Consider the following 16,000-nt stretch of genomic DNA (forward strand, 5'->3'; position numbering starts at 1 on the left):
ATTGGTGGTCTGGAGAGCAATAAAGGGCTGCTATAATAATTCAGATGAGAGATGATGAGAATGAATTGTGGCCTCTGCATTGAGAATGGAGAAGAGAGGACAGTTTGCCACATCAAAGTCTCATTCAATAATGGTAGCTTTGCTTTACTTGTTTACTTATTTTTGCATTCATTGCAATCTGAATTCCTGTTCTTACTATTCATCACAGAGATTGATGTTCATCTGGAATGCATGAGTGTTGAAACTCATCGGCATAAGTCAGTCATGGTGTACAGTGCATCTGAGCACTACTCCCTATACAATCTTTACAGCTCAGCTCTGAACCGGCTCCCTTGGTGATGAGTGTTGGTGATGAGATATAAATACATTGAGATGAAACCACGACAGTCACCTTGGCTTGGAATACAGCAAGGAGACAGAATCTGATTCCTGCTTTGCTTGTGTTCAAAGCAGCATGACATATTTGTACAGGAGTGTTCTCTCTGGAGTGTCAAGTACTTAATAAATATCACCTCTGCACCTTTTTTGCAAGTAGAGCCAGTTGAATTCCCAGGTTTCTAGGCCTTTTGCAGAGTTTGAGGTGAATGAAATTCTTCTATTTTTTTTTTCTTTTCACCAGAAAATTATCAAAGGGCTGATCACTTTTAGGATGAGGACAGATTCCTGACTCCTTCCTGCATGCTTGTGTGCTAAGTCACTTCAGTCGTGCCTGACTTTGCAACCCTGTGGACTGTAGCCCACCAGGTTCCTCTGTCCATGGGATTTCCCAGGCAAGAAATCCAGGAGTGGGTTGCCATGCCCTCCCCCAGGGGATCTGCTCAATCTGGGGATCGAACCTACGTCTCTTAGTCTCCTGCACTGGCAGGTCAGTTCTTTACCACTAATGCCACGTGTGGAGCCCTGACTCCTTCCTGCTGACCCTTATATTGCAGATTGGGAAACAGCTGAGGGAGGGATGAGGGCTTAACAGCTGGTCAGTGGGGACACCAGGGGGAAATTCAGATTACGCATCCATCTCATGTAACTAACGGACTTGTCATCTTCAGTACCTGAAACAAATATATTTTGTTTGATGCAGGTTTAGGAAAATCTCAACATGAAGAATCCCTTCAATTCCGTTCAACAATGATTTATTTAACATGTAGCAAGCACTATTCACAATGAGAGATTAATAACAACAAGAATACCTGTCCTCACGAAGCTCACATTCTAGTAAGGGGAAATAATAAACAATAATGATAATAAAGAAATTATAACTAAAATTACATGTGTGCTAAAAGTAGCATTTAAAATCAATACTGCATTAGAAGGTGAGATGTTTTATAGGAAAAGGAAAGCTGAATGAATCAGGCTGGCGGATGTGAAGGAATGGTTTGTAATCTTAAATAGGGAGATTATGGTATGCTTATTAAAAGATGTTTTTCTCCTCAGGTCCACCCTGTTATATTTGAACGCAGAAGCCACTTAAGTTGCTCAATCTTTCTGAGCCCCAGGTTCCCATTCATGCACTCAATCAGACAACACATTATTGTATTAGTGATGTTGGTTCCCATTCACATTTTGGAAAATATCAATAAAAAACTGACACAATCATTGCTGTCATCTAATCTAGTAGGAAGGCAGACTTTAAATAAATTTTCAGAAAGCAAAATGCTTTGAAAATGAAAGCTTGGAGTGCTGTGAGAGCAAGCCATAAGGGTTGTATAACCTAGTGTAGGAGTCTGGGAAGACCTCAGAGATATTTCATTTATGCTGAGGCCTGAAGAATAACTGGGAAAGTAGGGTGGGCTAGAACGGTAAAGGGTGTTGTGGGTGGAGGAAACAGCCTGTGTGATGAGAGTCTGGGGTCTTTGATGACTTGACAGAAGTTTAGTATGGCTGGAGCAAAGAGGATGAGGTGGGAGATGTCTGGAGAGGTAAGTAGGGGTCAAATCACACAGGACCTGTAGCCATGTAAATTATCTGCAAAATAGAGATGAAGAACGATGCACAGCATCTGGCATTGAGTAGGTATGCAATAAATGATGGCTGTTAACCATGTAAATGATGACAACAGTTATAATGACGTTCAGCAGTGCATAAGCCTAAGCCAGTTGAAAGCTGGTATCTTTGGTGTATCTTCTGGGTAAGGTAAGCTTCATGTTAGAGGCAGGAGGCTGACTTGGGAGTGAAAACTGACTTAATTTAAGTGAAAATGACATTGTCCATTGACTTCTGAGGCCAATGTGCATGTTTCCTGATTTTCTTGGCAGGTGACAAAAGAGTTTGAAATTGGAAACAGGTAGATCTGGTTCCCAGGGTTAAGTCTGCCACCAACTGAGACCATGACCTTGAACAATTTTTTTTTTACCTCTCTGGATCTCAGTGATTTTACCTGTAAAATGGAGAAAGTAATACTGTTCACTCTCAAAGGGATGATTGAAGATCAAATGGAATATTTGGGAAATTTTATTGCAACTTCTGTAATGTGACAGTTTGGTTTGACTTACTCTTCATTATATCAGTGGGGAAAAGATCCTAAGAAAAAGCCTCCTCTTTGTATTTTCCCAAGACCAGGTTCTTTCCGTCACAATTGTGATGTATTTCAACATATTTCCCAGCCTGTGTGATGATGCCTTCTTTGGTTCTTAAGGAATATTGTTCTGAGGCGCCAGTGCATTTATGGTGCTGCCTTAAAATTCAGTCTAAGCTGAAAACAAATACAAAGTTTGGAACTGGTGTTAGATCCTATGACATTCATTCACACTTCTCCATAAATAATGGGGGTCTGTTTAGGTGGCAATAGACAGGTCTAATCTCCTCCATATTACTATAATTATTAACTACTTCTCCTAAAATCTATGGAGTTATCCTTATTGTTATTATTATGAAACTCAATCCCATTTCCATGTCATAAAGATAAACCAAATCTCATTTCAATTAGTTACAGCAGGAGGGAATGAACTTTAAACAGACATTTAATTTCTGAAAAAAAAATTAGGAAGTTCTTCATGGAAATGTTATGGCATTTTGAAACAGATTAATAGTTCAGTGTGAACACATCCACCCTGCAGCTAAATGATGGGTGTATGGTGATGAGGAGACAGGTTAAATGAGCAAAACCAGTTGATACCACTGGTTTGGTTCTAATCAAATAATGTTCACTTTATGACTCTTGAGTGCTATTCTTTTTTTTTTTTTTTTTAATTCACTTTACAGATTGAGTTATTGGTCTTCCATTATAGATGTACTTTATTTATTAAGAGAAAGTAGTTGACTTTCAGGTGATGATAAAATTTAACAAAAATATTGCCACCCTAGATGCTATGGAGAGATTTACATTCTCCCCCAAAAAGTCAGACTCCCAAGATGTCAACTTGTAGCTGGGGGCAGAGGGGAGGGAACCCAGAGCTGATTCAGAAAGCTTGTTCATTCTTTTTTTTAATCTTTTCTTTTTATTAACATTCATATCCAAGAGTGTGCCCACTTTTCAGCAGCTGAACATGACAAGGGGAAAAGGTTTCAGTGATGAATTCTGGTGTGTGTCTGTAAATTTCATGCTTGTGAAGTTGGATTAATAGCAAGGCAGACTGAAGTCCTTTTGTTCTTGCACAAACAGCTACAAAGCAGAGAGCGACAATGTGAGCATCCCAGTCTAGCAAGGCCTCGAGGCATGACTAGGGGGACCTCATCGTCAATCTCTGGCCTCTCTTCTGAGGCCTAATTATGGCATTTGTTCCACTGGGACCTGGATGGGAACCACGAAACAAATGTCAGCAAGACTTCAGTGTTTCTTTCAGGCTCCATGAAAGCTGGATTTGAAGGAAATCTTTTAAATCTGTTGCCATGAAATTACCATCCAAGGCCTTTATATATACTTCTCAGTTCTTAGGGAAGGAGTCCTATAAGCTAACCTGGCTCTTGTGTGGTTACAGAAGAATTGGTTTTGAGTGTTTTGGAATATAGTTCCTCGAGGACATAGGAACTGTTGATAGGTGTATGATGGGATTAAACCCTCTATTCCTGGAAAAGAGAGGCCACTTCACTGTGCTAACTGTTATACAAAGAACAAGCCTTTGGGGGGCATCTGTTGTAGACAATTGAAATAAGTTAATATAAGACTGTTGTTAACTGTTTACCTAACAGTTGTTATTTGTTATAAACAGATAAAGCAGTTTATCTAACATCGCTTTAAAAAGCATCTCAAAGTATTTCATCTAATTCCGTTTAGCACAGTTTATAGCCCTACTAATTAGCTCAGTGACTAGACAGGGTTCTTCTTAAATGAGGGCTTGTCTTCGCTAACTTTTTGCAGAGAAATGAGAAAAATAAGGGCAATGTAGCTTTTCTACAAAGCCTACTTAATTTTTCAACTTTAGGCATCAAAAATATCCTTTCTTTTACGAAGTGATGCTGGTGGTGGACGGTAGTTGTTTTTTCAAATGCTCTTTACAAAATACAAAAGATGACAAACTTAGGTTTATTCTCACATTAAGAAAGCTGTTTTTTAAATTTTCAGGTCAACAAAATTCCCAAATCTGAAAACTACTGTCACAACAAGGGCTTTAGAGTTAGAAATACTACACTTCATGACTTACCAGCTATTTGGTCTTGAGCAAAATAATTACTTTTCTGAGCTTTGATTCTTCTCATTTGTAAAATGAAGACCAAAGTATCTATCTCAGAGAGATTGTAAGCTAGCAACATTCATAAAACATTGGAAATGGTCCAATTTAATGAATGCAAATGTTCACAAACTGGTGACTAGATAAACAAACAATGATATACCTATGCATGAAATATTATTCAGCAATAAACAGGAATGAACTACTGATCCATGCAATAACGTGGATAAACCCCTAAAACATGTTGAGTGAAAGGAGCTAAATACCCAAGACTACAAATAGTATTATTCCACTTACACTAAACATCCAGAAAAGACAAATCTATAGAGACAGAAAGTAGATTCACAGTTCCCTAAGGCAGGGGGTGATAACAGGGATTAACTGCAACTGGATATAACACATCCCTTTTGAGTAACAGAAATATTCTAAAACAAGATCATGGTGATGCCTGTACAACTACATGTTTACAAAAAATTATTGAGTTATATACTTAAAGTGGGTGAACTTCTTTGGTATGAAATAATACCTCAGTAAAGCTGTTTAAGGGCTTCCCAGGTGGCACAGTAGTGAAGAATCCATCTGCCAATGCAGGAGATGCAAGAGACGTGGGTTTGATCCCTACATCGGGAAGATCTCCTGGAGGAGGAAATGGCAACCTACTCCAGTATTCTTGCCTGGAAAATATCATGGACAGAGGAGCCTCGTGGGCTACAGTTCATAGGATTGCAAAGAGTTAGACACAATCGAGTGTGCATGTACACACACACACACACAGCTGTTTAAAAAATAATTTTAAAAGAAAAAAGAAAAAAATAAACTAACATCTGTGAAGCACCTAGCCTATTGTTGGTATGTGGTATGTGTAATTAAAGTGGAAGTTGATCAGTTGTGTCTGACTCGTGGACTGTAGCCTGCCAGGCTCCTCTGTCCTTGGAATTTTCCAGTCAAGAATACTAGAGTGGGTTGCCATTCCCTTCTCCAGGGGATCTTCCCAACCCAGGGATCAAACTCCGGTCTCCTGCATTGCAGGCAGATTTCTTACCATCTGAGCCACCAAGGAAGCCCAATGATCAATAGGTGCAGAAAAAGGTTCTGACAAAATTCAGTACCCATTTATGATAAAAACTCTCCAGAAAGTGGTTCTAAAGGGAACATACCTCTACATAGTAAAGACCATATTTGACAAACCTACAGCTAACATTATACTCAATGGTAAAAAGCTTAAAGCATTTCCTCCAAGGCTAGGAACAAGACAAGGGTGTCCACTCTTGCCACTTTTATTCAGCATAGTTTTGGAAGTTCTAGCTATGACAATCAGAGAAGAAAAAGAAATAAAAGGAATCCAAACTGGAAAAGAAGTTACACTGTCACTGCTTGCAGATGACATGACCCTATACATAGAAAATCCTAAAGATGCTACCAGAAAACTACTGGAGGTCATCAATGAATCTGGTAAAGTTGCAGGTTACAAAATTAACACACAGAAATTTTAGATAAAAAAGCCCCATGTATAATTAAGAGCATCACAATTATAGAACTATGTTGGCCAACTTTTCAGAGAACTCTTCCTCCACTATGACTTGTTGGACTTCTCACTAGTGAGACATTAGTTAAAATCATTATGATTTCAGTGTCTATGTGTTACTATAGTTAATATACATCCCTGCCTGCAAGGAAATTGCAAGCTGATTGGGGAGACAAGACCTATGCATTAAGTAATTAGATGCTTAAATAAGCCATTTTAAAATTAAATTCCAAGTTGAGTCACAAAGATAGTTGTTGGTCTGAGACTTCAGAAAAAAGTAAAATTTCTATGTCAGAAAAGGGGCCCTAAGCTGGATTTTGAAGCATGAAGAAATCAGGTAGAAGAGAAGAGGCAGAGGGGTGTTCCAGAAAGGAAAAGAAGGATAAACAGTCACAGAGAAATGTCAACCATGATCACTCAGAGAGCTGAAAAGAGTTTGGGCTTTGAAGGGAGACAGATTTGAGTTCAGGCTCTGGCACCACCTTGGCAAACTGTGTGACCTTGAGCAAGTAACAATTTCTGAGACCTAATTGCATTAACTATAAAGAGGTGGAAATAATACCTATCTCTCAGGATTAATGTTAGTATTAAGTGAGATATCCTACATAAATCTCTTAGCACGATGCCAGGCTTATAGAAGGTATTTAATAAACATGAATTTCCTTTCCTTCTATGCCCTCAAAAAGGTGATAATTTTGTTACGGAGAAGCACGTACTAGGAATAATTTTTTTAAAAAGACAATATCAGATTAAAATAAAATTTAAGAAAAATTTTATTTTAATTTTTATTGGAGTATTGGTTTGCAATGTTGTGTTAGTTTCTGCTGTACAGCAAAGTGAATAAGTTATACATATACATATATCCACTCATTTTTAGATTCTTTTGCCATATAGGTCATTACAGAATATTGGGTAGAGTTCCTGGTGCTGTACAGTAGGTCCTTATTAGTTATCTATTTTATATATCAGTTCAGTTCAGTCACTCAGTTGTGTCCGACTCTTTGCAATCCCATGAATCACAGCACGCCAGGCCTCCCTGTCTATCACCAACTCCCGGAGTTTACTGAGACTCCTGTCCATCGAGTCAGTGATGCCATCCAGCCATCTCATCCTCTGTCATCCCCTTCTCCTCCTGCCCCCAATCCCTCCCAGCATCAGAGTCTTTTCCAATGAGTCAACTCTTTGCATGAGGTGGCCCAAGTACTGGAGTTTCAGTATATATAGCAGTGTGTTAAAACCAAATTATACAGTTAATTAGACATTTTTATTTATTTTAAGATCTAGTTTATCAATTAATGCAGCCTGTATTTCTCTTAGCAATACTCTTGGCAGTTTTTAAAATCAATCTTAATATGGTACAATTTACATATAACAGAGTACATCCATGTAAAGTATATAATTCAATGAGTTTTGAAATACGTATATACAGTGTAACCACCAGCATCAGGATACCGAACATTTCCATAATTCTCAAAAGTTCCCTCATGCTTTCTATCCTCCTTTCAATCCTGGCCACAGGTAACACTGTGTTTTCCGTGACTATTAGTTAGTTTGCTCTTTCTAGAATATGGTATAAATGGAATTATACAATATGTATTCCCTTGTGCTTGGCTTCTTTTGTTCACAATGTTCTTTTTAGATTTACCCATATTGTTGCATTTTAGTAGTCCATTCCATTTTATTGTTAAGTGGTATTCCATTGTATGGATATATTGTAATTTATTTATCCATGCTGGAAGATATTTGAATTGTTTCCAGTTTTTAGCTGCTATGAATAAAACTTCAGTAAATATTTGAATACACCCTTTGGTAAACGTATGTTTTCATTTTGGAGAGGTAAATACCAAGGAGTAGAATTTCTGTGTCATTAAGTATATCTAACTTAATAAGAAACTGCCAAAATTTCCCAGCATGGTTGCTCCATTTTACATTCCCAACATAGTACATGAGAGTTCCAGTTTCCTACATCCTCATCAAAATTTAGTATTGTCAGTCATTTTAATTTTAGCGGATGTTTGGTGAGAAATCACAATACCTCACTGTGATTTCTAATTTATATTTTTCTGATAACTAATGATTTGGGGCTTATTGGCCATTTGTATACTTTCTCTTGTAAAATATCTGTTCTTTTGTCCATTTAAGAATTTGGGCACTAGTAGTTTTAATCATTTTTTAAATGTCTGTCTTACCTTGAAATTGTTGTTCAGTCGCTCAGTTGTGTCTGACTCTCTGTGACCCCATGGACTGCAGCACTCCAGGCTTCCCTGTCGTTCACCAACTCCCGGAAGTTACTCAAATTCACGTCCATCGAGTCGGTGATGTCATCCAACCATCTCATCCTCTGTTGTCCCCTTCTCCTCCTGCTTTCAATCTTTCCCGGCATCAACGTCTTTTCTAATGAATTGGCTCTTTGCATCACGGGGCCAAAGTATTGGAGTTTCAGCTTCAGCATCAGTCCTTCCAATGAATATTCAGGACTGATTTCCTTTAGAATTGACTTGTTGGTTCTCTTTGCTGTCCAAGGGACTCTCAGGAATCTTCTCTAACACTACAACTCAAAAGCATCAATTCTTTGGCATTCAGTCTTCTTTATGGTCCAACTCTCACATCCATACATGACTACTGGAAAAAACCATAGCTTTGACTATACGGACATTTGTCGGCAAGGTAATGTCTCTGCTTTTAAATGTGCTATCTAGGTTTGTCATTGCTTTTTTTCCAAGGAGCAAGAATCTTTTAATTTCATGGTGGCAGCCACCATCTGCAGTGATTTTGGAGCCCCAGAAAATAAAGTCTGTTCCTGTTTTCATTGTTTCCCCATCTATTTGCCATGAAGTGATGGGACTTAGGCCATAATCTTCATTTTTTGAATGTTGAGTTTTAAGCCAGCTTTTTCACTCCTCTTTCACCTTCATCAAGAGGCTTTTTAATTCCTCTTTGCTTTCTGTCATAAGGGTGATATCCTCTACATATCTGAGGTTATTGATATTTTTCCTGGAAATCTTGATTCCATCTTGTGCTTCGTCCAGCCTGGCATTTCACATGATGTACTCTGCATATAAGTTAAATAAGCAGGGTAACAATATACAGCCTTGACGTACTCCTTTCCCAATCTGGAACCAGTCCATTGTTCCGTGTCCAGTTCTAACTGTTGCTTCTTGATCTGCATACAGGTTTCACAGGAGGCAGGTACAGTGGTCTGGTATTTCCATCTCTTTAAGAATTTTCTATAGTTGTGATCCACACAGTCAAAGATTTTAACATAGTCAGTGAAGCAGAAGTAGATATTTTTCTGGAATTCTGTTGCTTTTTCTATGATCCAATAATGTTGGCAATTTGATCTCTGGTTTCTCTGCCTTTTCTAAATCCAGCTTGAACATCTGAAAGTTCTCAGTTTGCATACTGTTGAAGCCTAGCTTGGAGAATTTTGAGCATTACTTTGCTAGCATGTGAAAAGAATGCAATTGTCTGGTATTTTGAACAATCTATGGCATTGCCTTTCTTTGGGATTGGAATGAAAACTGACCTTTTCCAGTTCTGGGGCCACTGCTGAGTTTTCCAAATTTACTGGCATATTGAGTGCAGCACCTTCACAGCATCATCTTTTAGGATTTGAAATAGCTCAGCTGGAATTCCATCACCTCCACTAACTTTGTTCATAGTGATGCTTCCTAAGGCCCACTTGACTTCTCACTCCAGGATGTCTGGCTCTAGGTGAGTGATTACATCATTGTGGTTATCTGGGAAATCCAAAGAAGGAAAGATAACAATTTACTTGGGGAACTGGGAAAAGCTTCATGGAGAAGTTGACATTAGAGATGAGTCTGGAAGCTGAAAACGATTAGGATGTTTGAGGATGGAAGGATAGGGAAAGGTACTGCAGGTCAGCAGAGGGACTAGGAAGCATGAGGAAAAGCCCAGAGGTGGAAAGGCTGAGGTAATGGTCCATAGACCAGCTTGAAATAAGACTGGTGAGTAGGCATATGACCCAGCAATCCCATTATTGGGCATATACCCAGAGAGAACCATAATTCAAAATGGAACATGCATCCCAATGTTCATTGCAGCACTATCTAAAGTAGTCAGGACTTGGAAGTAACCTAAATGTCCATCAACAGAAGAATGGCTAAAGAAGATGTGAAACATGTATATAATGGAATATTACTCAGCCATAAAAGGAACGAAATTGGGTCATTTTAGAGACATGGATAGACCTAGAGACTGTCATACAGAGTGAAGCCAGAAAGAGAAAAATAAATAATGTATATTAATGCACATATGTGAAATCTAAAAAAATGATATAGATGACCTTATTTGCAATTTGCAAAGCAGAAGTAGAGCCATAGACATAGAGAACAAATGTGGGTACCAAGGGAGAAGGGGGAGGGTTGGATGGAATTGGGAGATTGGAATGGGCATATATACACTATTGATAGCTATGTATGAAATACATAACAGATTAGAGCCTATAGTATAGCTCAAGGAACTTGACTTGAGTTTTGTGGTAAGCTAAATGGGAAGGAAATCCATAATAGATGGGATATATGTGTATGAATAAGTGATTTACTTCGCTGTACAGTAGAAACTGATGCAACATTGTAACACAACTATATTCCAAAAAAAAAAAAAAAAAGACTAGAGAGTAGGGAGCAGCATTGTGGCAAGAAAGTTCAATACACTTGTCTCTCTCTTGGGGAGAGTTGCCCTGGAATGGCAAAAGGGCTTCTTAGAGAAAAACACATGACAAAAATTCTTACCTTTTCTAGTCAATTATAAGTGGTAAGACTCTATTCAGGATATAACTAGACAGACTAGGTCCCATACTCTGAGCTCCCATAACACTCTCATTTCAAGTTTCACTCTGCTTGTTTATTTACCTGGCTTGCTGGGTTGAAGTTGGATGAGGGCAGGAATCATGTTGGTTTTACTACTGTATTATTTCAGGGCCTGTTTATTTAATGAGCAAATTAATGAAAAATAAAATTTATTTGAGATTTAGAATCTTTGCAATAGAATAAATAGTTGTGAATTTCTACAGCTATTATAATAGTAAACTACCTTGACTGGAAAGTTTAACTACAAGATTTTTTTTAAGATTCTGGGTTTTACTCCAGCATTGTCTGTTTTAGCAGGGATTTTTACTTTTTCTAATAATAAGAGCTATAATGGAAAAAGGCACTTACTCTACACCAGACATTGTATTAAAATGTTCTTTATACAAAATGAGAAATTTGATGTCAAAAGAAGTTGAATTATTTGCCCATGATTCATAGTAAGTGGCAGAGTTGGGATTTGAATTCAACTCTGGTTGTGGATAAAGTTAGTGATTTTAACCACTCTCTTCTACTGGGACATTGGACTGGTGTTACATCACTGATTCTTTAAACAGAGTTCTTCAACTTGAGCCCATTATTCCTACAGAAGTTTCCGGGTGATGCTCTTGATTTGACCAAAAGTGTGAATTTGAGCACCCAGGTTCTACCTTCAACCTAGACTAGTGTCCGCTGACCAGAAATGTGAAGTACAGTGACTGCGGACTTGCAGAATGTTGAAGCTATTTTGCACTTTAATTTTACTACCTTGCTGTTCTAGGGCAAATTTGGAGATAGCCTATTCATGTCACTTGAAAAGGATTCCCCTATGTTTTGCCTTTCTTTGAAACTGCTGAAATTTGGGAAATATTCTAAGTTAGTTAGTGTCTGCTAAGGTGCTAAGGGGAACTGGCTACAGAGGATGTCCAACATAGCCTCGTACCTCTTTGCTTGGTAAATTCTGTATCACCTGAAAAATTTCTGCTGTTAAAAAAAAGAAGAGGGACTTCTGTGCTGGTTCAGTGGTTAAGAATCTGCCTGCCAATGCAAGAGACATGGGTTTGATCCCTGGTCCAGGAAGATCTCACATGCCATGGAGTGACTAAGCCCAGGTGCCACAACTACTGAACCCGTGTGTCCTGGAGTCAGTGCCCTGCAGCAAAATAAGCTGCTGCAATGCGAGGCCGGCACACTGCAGCTGGAGAGTTGCCACCACTCACCACAGCTAGAGAAAGCCAGGCACAGCAGGAAAGACACAGTGCAGCCATGAATAAATAGATAATGTTTTTTAAAGAAGAAAAAATTCAATGAAGATTTATGTATTTTCTATATGTATTAATTGTAGTAAATCTGATTTTAGAAACAGCATTGAGTGCACTTGAAACCAATCTTTAGGTTAAAATTTAAACACTCAAGTGGTTTCCTGTTATTTTCAGTTGACTCAAGGAGATATTTTCTCATTTTTTTCTACATAGTTTTCAAACAAACTGTGTGTGCCTTCATACACATATATGTACCAGAATGCCTCCTTAAAACAAATAGTTTGGGTATGGTGAAAAACATATTCAAAGTAAGCCGTTGCTGTTGTCACATATCTTATGTGCCTTTGAGCACAATTCCTGAAATTCATTTAGTGGGCATTCACTTAGAATTTTCTGAAGAACAATTTCTCTGTAAATTATTAACTTTTTATTGCCACATTTCCTAGATTCAATTAGATTAACATTTAGTGTCATTTCTCAAATAGGGATGATCATCCTGATTACGCTTTGGAGAAAGAACTTGCACACTATCTACCTTTTAGGCTTTTAATTTATCTTATTTATTTGGCAGGAATGTGTATATGTGCTGGGGCAGAGAGAAGCTGAAAGGGATGACACTTGATGGGAATGGATAAGTTGAAAATCATTCAATATTGAGTTTATGGCATTTGGTTTCCTCTGCCGTGGGCATATCAGAAAGCCGACAAAATATGCAGGCTAAGGAGGATGGATTCCCTAAGTGGCTTCTGAATACAACATTTATTTCTAGCCAGTAAAGTTTAGCAAACCATGTCCGGTGCTGTTGACAAGTAGCACAAACGGAATGACAACAGTATGCTTTTGATGTGCTGGAGAAGGTAGGGTTTGAGACTCCTTGCTTTACTGACTCACCACAGTATGTGGTAAAGTCCAAAGGAGCAGCGGATGCCCACACTGAACCCTCTTGCTATGGTAGCAGCTACTTCAAACATAGTTTCATGAATAGAAGCTCATTTGACCCTTGACCAGAACCAGGCTCTAAATTGGCAGACAGAGAATCGGAGTAATTTGTATCATTTCAATTAGTTACTTGCTGCATAACGGGGAGGTCATGACTTTCTGCTGTGATTACTGCCCATGGCAACCAAGCTTGAATGTACCATCAGTTTCCAAATACTTTCACTTAATAAATGTAACTTCATAAACAAGGCTCAATTGTTGGGGGTGCACAACAAAATGAATTATCCACTCCACGACTGAACGAGCGGAAGATGACATAACTTTGTCGGCAAGATCCTTTCAATTTTTTTTTTTCCCCCTTAAGAGAGAAGCTGATAAATGGGGTTAATAACATTGGCTGAATGAGCAGTATTGATCTTTGGCTATGTAAAACAGCCAGGAGAGAAGTGAGTTTGTGTAAGAGCACTGTTGTAGTTCTGAAAGCTGGCAGTTTTCTTTCACTGTTTGCTCTGTACAACCAAAATTCAAAAATCCTAAAATCAATGTTGCCATTGTTGGATCCAAACAGCACACCCTTCCACAGACAATGCAAAGAATTTCAAAATATAGATAGCTCTCTGATACATACAGATCTGATTGTAAGAAACATTGGGTTGTTTTCTTTCTTGAACAGAAAGGGCAGCTTGTTTCAGGGCAAAGACAATGGTGTGTCTAGATGCCTGTGAAACTTCATGAACCCAGTGCAATAATTCAAGCCTTTGATTCGAAAAATGTTTTGTATGTCTTCCTCCACATCTGCAAATACCTCCACTTTCCCTTGATGCCAGCCAAGAGTTGTTAGCAAGTCAATGTTTTCCACTTGAGGAAGAAAAAAAAGTTCAGCACGTACATAAGTTTTGCTATTTGGCTTTTGTTTTTTGAATTAAAATAAAGGTTTCCTTCTTTCATGTCACAATCTATTAGCCAGTGGGAAACCTGGTATCACAGTTCTCTCCCATTCACCCCCTGCATTTGTAGCAGATTTGACGGTGTGTGGAAACCAACACGGGCACTGCTCTGTGACTGTGTCACCTACAATCAGCTTGTGCTGTGGCTCAGATTAATCATGACAGTAGGCAATATTTCCAACATTATTAGAAGAGAAACCTAATATTTTGGGACATCAGGGATCTCTGAGCTGTTGTCCATCAAACTGAGAACCTTCATTTCCTACTCCTTGGATGGGTAACCTTAAGTTTTAACCACTTAATGGACAAAACACTTCTTTAACCAAAAATAAAAGAGGAAGATGTGGCTATTCTGGTATTTAAAGTTGTGTCTTGAGGTTATGCCCAGAAGGTTTGATAGTCATGCTGTTCAGTAGTGGACTCCCATTCTTTCTTGAAAGATATCCATCCTCATTCCTAGGTTTTTCTGGATTTCCATCCTTGGGAAGCTTTGTGATTAAAGCTGTGGATGGTGGTAGGATAGAAATCTGTATGCTACTGTTAAACTTTTATCTTATACATTTCCTATCATGTAAACAGAATGAAGATTTGCCAAGGATGTCACCAGAACAATTTCCAGGAAGGAGACTGAGTTTGTGTTTGAAGGGTACTTATTAATATCTTTATTTATAATAAGGATACTTATTATAAAAATGGATTAAAGGTATATATGCCAAGTTATGTGATGCAATTTGACAGTACCATTTAGAAAGTGTATACTTTTTAGGTCTAAATATACCTGCTTTGATGTACTTTTACCTTTTGTCTGGCTAATTTAGTTTACATGACCAGGACTGAAAACTGGGTACTCTATTGATCCTTTGATACTCTGATTTTTCTTCTTTGTTGTTAAAAACCGAGACTATCACATGATAATGCAGATGCTATAGAGAACATACCATTATTCATGGCTTCCCAATGGTCTGAAATCTTTCTGTATTAAACTTTCATTGAACATCTAACATAGTCTAAATACTAGGGATTTTAAGAAGCCTTTAGTCATATCAAGGCAGCACACTATGCTTTGAGAATCTGGTTCCTATTAGACATGACGTGTCATGATGACATAATGTGTCATCCATTCAATTCAGAGATACAGGAAATCAGAGCAACCAGGGGCTGTTGCCACACTTTTGGGTTCCTGTTTTAGACCTCTGCCTTCTAGCCCCTAGAAAAGAGTAAGTTTCCAATAAATATGTGCGGAATGAATGATTCCTCAAACTAATTTACAGGCAGTGTTATCAGAAAGAGATCTAAGTCTTGATACATTTCCTTTGTATTTAGCAAGTTTTGGTATGTGAACAGCTTAACATTTTCTAGTTGAATTCTTAACTAAATTATATAATAACAAACACTATACAATTAACCGATCACGCTCTACATTCTCATTCAATCTCAGGAAAAGAACCTGATAAAGTTCAGGACTTTTCCTGGGATCTTTTTTTCCTTTTTAGGCTTTGGCTGCTCCCAGGTCTATCCATCATCATTTTAGCTTTGAAAGTTGGTTCATTTGTCTTGTTCCCTCAGTTCTGTCACCTCAAGCTTCGAAAGTTGAGTCCCAGTTTCTTGATTGTGGTCTTTCACTGGCCCACTCCCTGCTGGTACCCACTCCATCATTCTTGCAGCTATTTGATCTTCTTGGTTTTCTCTGTGTCAGACTCTGCTCAGCCACCTGATGGTTTTTGGTTCCAGGCTTGCCACATATTGTCCATTCTCTTTCTGACTTGTCATTCTGTCACTAGGTTAAGCTTCAACCTTTTCTTTATTCTTTTAATTAAGAAATGGTTTATTGTGTTTTTTTCTGATTGCATAGTCATACTTTGTTATGGAAATTTTGGAAAAATGAAGAAAAGCACAGTGAAAAACCAAAACA

This window comes from Bos mutus, chromosome 3 (assembly GCF_027580195.1).
Source record: "Bos mutus isolate GX-2022 chromosome 3, NWIPB_WYAK_1.1, whole genome shotgun sequence".
Classification (NCBI taxonomy): Eukaryota; Metazoa; Chordata; class Mammalia; order Artiodactyla; family Bovidae; genus Bos; species Bos mutus.